Source organism: Macrotis lagotis, chromosome X, assembly GCF_037893015.1.
Source record: "Macrotis lagotis isolate mMagLag1 chromosome X, bilby.v1.9.chrom.fasta, whole genome shotgun sequence".
Taxonomy (NCBI): Eukaryota; Metazoa; Chordata; class Mammalia; order Peramelemorphia; family Peramelidae; genus Macrotis; species Macrotis lagotis.
The window spans coordinates 622,797,121-622,802,078 of record NC_133666.1 but is presented as its reverse complement, the minus strand read 5'-3'; positions in this window follow the sequence as shown (position 1 = coordinate 622,802,078).

The following is a 4,958-nucleotide window of genomic DNA, read 5'->3' as shown; positions in this document are numbered from 1 at the left end:
CTGATGAGAATGAAGCCTCACTCATTCCCCCTTGCCTTTCCCCTTTCTATTCAACTGAAAAAGCTTTTTCTCGACTCTTATGTGAAATTTCTTAGCTTCTTCTTCATCTCCTTTTCCTTCCTCCCAGTACTTTCCTTTATCACCCATTGACTCCATCATTTTACTATATTATACAATTATATTCCACTCCTTCCTATGTCCTGTCTATATATGCTCCTTCTAATAGCTCTTATAAACGAGAAAGTTAATATGAGCTATCAATATCTTCTTCTTGTGCAGGAACACAAACAGTTCAATATCATTAAGTTCCTCATAGTTAGTTCTTCTCTTCCACACCCCCTCTATGGTTCACCAGAATCCTGTACTTGGAGATCAAACTTTCTGTTTAGCTCTGGTTGTTTCATTAGGAAAGTTTGAAAGCCTCCTGTTCCATTGAAAGTCCATCTTTTCCCCTGAAAGAGGATGTTCAGTTTTGTTGGGTAGTTGATTCTCAGTTGTAAACCAAGATGTTTTTGCCTTCGGGAATATCATATTCCAATCCCTATGAGCCCTTAATGTAGATGCTGCCAGATCCTGTGTAATCCTAACTATGGAGCCTTGGTAGTTGAATTGTCTGTTTTTGGCAGCTTTTAGAATTTTCTCTTTGATTTGGGAGTTTTGGAATTTGGCTATGATATTCCTGGAAGTTTTTCTTTTGAGATCTCTTTCAGGAGGTGACTGGTGAATTTTCTCAATTTCTATTTTACCCTCACCTTCTAAGATCTCAGGGCAATTTTGCTGTATTATTTCTTGAAAAATGAAGTCTAGGCTCTTCTCCTGATCATGGCTTTCAGATAGCCCAATAATTTTTAAATTATTTCTTCTGGATCTGTTTTTGAGGTCGGTTGTTTTTCCAATTAGATATTTCACATTTTCTTCTAATTTTTGGAAGAGTTTTATTTCTTCCTGATTTCTTGCAAAGTCATTATCTTCCTTTAGCTCCATTCTGCATTTGAAGGAGTTATTTTCTTCAGAGAGCTTTTTTATCTCCTTTTTCCAGCTGGCCAATTCTCCTTGTTAAGGCATCCTTTTCCTCATTTGCCATTAGACCTAAACTGGTTTTTAACATATTATTTTCTTCAGTATTTTTTGGTATATCTTCCACCAAGCTTTTGATTTGGTTTTCATGATTTTTCTGCATCGCTCGCATTTCTCCTCCCAATTTTTCCTCCATCTCCCTTAATTGCTTTTCAAAGTTTTTTTGAGCTCATCCACAGTCTGAACCCATTTTCCATTTCTCTTGGAGGTTTTGGATATGGAAATTTCGATTTTGTCATCATCTGAGTATGTGTTTTGAACTTCCATGGGACTAAAGTAATTCTCTATGATCAGATTCTTCTTTTTCTGTTGTTTACTCATTTCCTCAACCCAAGACAGCACTTCCGAGGCTTTGGGGTTTTTTGGGGGACACACCACTGGGACTTTTATTTCTCCAAGGTCTTATGCTTTCTTGCCTGTGCTTTGATATATAGATGGCTTCTGTACTTCCCTCTGCCCTGAAGTTATAAGGAGGATCCTGCTATCTTAGTATGGAAGTCCAAACTGTTACCTGGATCTGAGTGTAGACAAACAGCAGAGTCATACCCTGACAGAGAGCAGAGAAATCTCTGCAGTCTTCCCTGACCCCTTACTGTCTCTGGGGGTAGAGGCTGCTTTCTCCAGATTTTTGCTGTAGATTCTTCAGCTTGTGCTCCTCACTCCACACTCATTCTGGTGTAGCAGAATTCTCTCACCACCCCTTCAAGCTATTGCTGGTGATCTCTAGGCTGGACTGGGCTATGCTGCACTGCAGCCTCAGCTTTGTTTTCTAACCCCTGGTCCTGGTGAAACACACTTTTCCCACAGAACTTCTAAGTTATCTTGGACTGGGAAAATGTATCTCAGTCTTTCTGTGGGTTCTACCCCTCTAAATTTTAGCTAGAGTCATCATTTGTTGGTTTTTGGAGTTTGGGGGGAAGGAGTTCCTGCTGCCATCTTAGCTCTGCCCCCCCCCGAACCCATTTTGACCTTATTTTGGTATAGGGTGTGGGATGTAGGTCTATGCCTAGTTTTTGTTATCCTAAACAACTTTTGTCAAATAGTGAGTTCTTACCCCAAAAACTAATGTCTTTGTGTTTGTCAAATTGTAGATTACTGTAATCATTTACTACTGGGTTTTTTCAAACTATACTAATCCACTGATCTGTTACTCTGTTTCGTAACCAGTACCAGGCAATTTTGATGACTCCCACTTTATAGTATAGTCTTAAATCTGGTAGAGCTAGACCACCTTCCTTTACATTTTTTCCATCAGTTCCCTTGATATTCTTGACCTTTTGTAACTATTTTTATTACTAATTTTTCTAGCTCAGTTAACTAGTTATTTGATAATTTGGTATGACCCTGACAAAGGTAATTTAATTTGGGTAGAATTGTTGTTCTTATTATATTAACTCAACTTAACCAAGAGCAATCGACATTTTCCCAGTTGTTTAGATCTGGCTTTATTTGTATGAGAAATTACCTTGTAATTATGTTCATATAGTTTCTGGGTTTGTATTGGGAGACAGATTCCCAAGTATTTATTGTTGTCCGCAGTTACTTTAAGTGGACTTTCTCTTTCTGTTTCTTGCTCTTTGTTATTTGAATATAAAAATGTTGATGTTTTATGTGGGTTTATTTTAAATCCTGCTTCTTTATTAAATTTGTTTTTTTTTCAAGTAGTTTTTAGATGATTTTCTCAGTTCCTTAAAGTATGAACCATCCCTGCCTACCTGGTATAAATTTTATCTGATCGTGATGATTTGGCCTAGTCAAAACTTACTGTAGTCTCTTTGCTAAAATTTTAAGATTTTTGCATCAATGTTCGTTAGGGAGCTTGGTCTATAATTTTCGTTGTCTGTTTTGATTCTTCTGGTTTAGGTATCAGCACCACATTGTTGTCATAAAAGGAATTTGACAGAGCTCCTTCTTCTATTTTTTTAAATTGTTCATGTAGAATTGGTATTAATTGTTCATTAAATGTTTGGTTGAATTCACTTGTAAATCCATCTGGAGACTTTTTCTTAGGGAGTTTATTAATGGTTTCTTCAATTTCTTTTTCTGAGAGGGGTTATTTAAGTATTTTATTTCTCTTCTGTTAATCTGGGCTGTTTGTATTTTTATAAATATTCATCCATTTCACTCAGGTTATCAAATTTATTGGCATAAAATTCAGCAAAATAGCTCTGAAATATTTCTTTAGTTTCCTATTCATTGGTGATTAGTTCACCCTTTTTCATTTTTGATACTGGTAATTTATTTTCTTTTTTTCTAATCGGATTAACCAAAGATTAATCTATTTTATCAGTTATTTTCATAAAACCAATTCAGTTTTATTTATTTGGTCAATAATTTTTTTACTTTCAATTTTATTAATCTCTCCTTTGATTTTCAGAATTTCTAATCTAGTATTTAATTGGGGGGTCTTTAATTTGTTCTATTTAAAGTTTTTTTAGTTGTTTACTCAATTCACTGATCTCCTCTTTCTCTATTTTATTCACTTAAGTATTTAGAGATATAAAATTTTGAAACAATTTAAAGACTCTAAACAGATTCTTAAGTGACATAACCACAATAAGACGGAGTGGAAATATTTTCTAGTTCAAGATATCTTGGAGGGACTTCAGGAAAATTCTGTTTCACTTGGGTAAAAGAAGAGTGCAGTCCAACACAGGTGGTATATAGAGAAGTAGAGGGAGGTTCTTAAGCTTTGTGAAGATGAATATCCAAGATCTCTGGATCCCAGCATGGCAGGCCAGCAGGGAGGTCCCCAACCCCCCCCCCCCCCCAAAGGCATATTGTGAATTCCTGAATGCTAGATCAATAGACAGGACTGGGATGGGCTGCTCCAATGTAGGGAGCAAACTGTCATCACTTAAGGCCCCAGTATGGAAAAATTATGACTAGATTGCTGGCCTCCAGAGCAAGAGGCTTGAGACTATACCTCCTGTGATTCAGGAGCAGAACTGAACTTTTAAAAATGAGCAAAAAACTAAAAAGAGGTATAACCACAGAAAGCTACTAAAGTAGCAAGAGGAACAATCAAAATACAATCTCAGAAGACAATAATGGCAAAATGCCTATATGTGAAACCTCAAAGTGGAATATAATTTGAACTCAAATCTAAAAAGTCTTCTTGGGAGAATTCAAAAAGGACTTATAAAAATCAAGTAAAAGTAGTAGAAGAAAAAATGAGAAAAGAAATAAGAGTTATGCAGGAAAATTAAAAATAAAGCATCAACAACTTGAAAAAAAGCACAAATATTGACTAAAGAAATAAATCATTAAAAAAATAGAATAGAACAAATGGGGAAAAAATCCAATGAAGGAAATAGCACCATTAAAAGAAAAATTGGCTAAATGGGAAAGGAGATAGAAAAACTAACTTTGTCTCTTTGAGACAAATTTACTCAGTAAAGGGGGAATAACACACTCCCAAATGGGTTTAGAAATATATCTTACCTACATTGAAGTAAGCAAGGAAAGGGGAGAGATATGAGTGGAAGGGGTTGATAGAAGAGAGAGCAAAAGTAGTAAAGGGATAGGGAAAAAGGGGGAAGGACAGAAGGGAGGAAAGATTAAGGGAAGTGGTGGTCACAATACCAATAGAAAGGGATTGGGTAAAAAGAGAGAGAAAAGCATAAATGAGGGGAAAAAGAAGGAGGAAAATATAGTTAGTAGTCATAATTGTGAATGTTAATAGAATGAAGTCTCACATAAAACAGAAAAAATAGCAGAGTATTAAAAACCAAAGTCCTACAATATATACTTTATAAGAAATACTTAAAGCAGACAGATACACACACAGTAAAGGTAAAAGACTGGACATTATATTTTGCTTTACCTGACATAAAAAAAAAAACCAGGGGCAGCAATCCTGATGATTTATGACAAAAAAA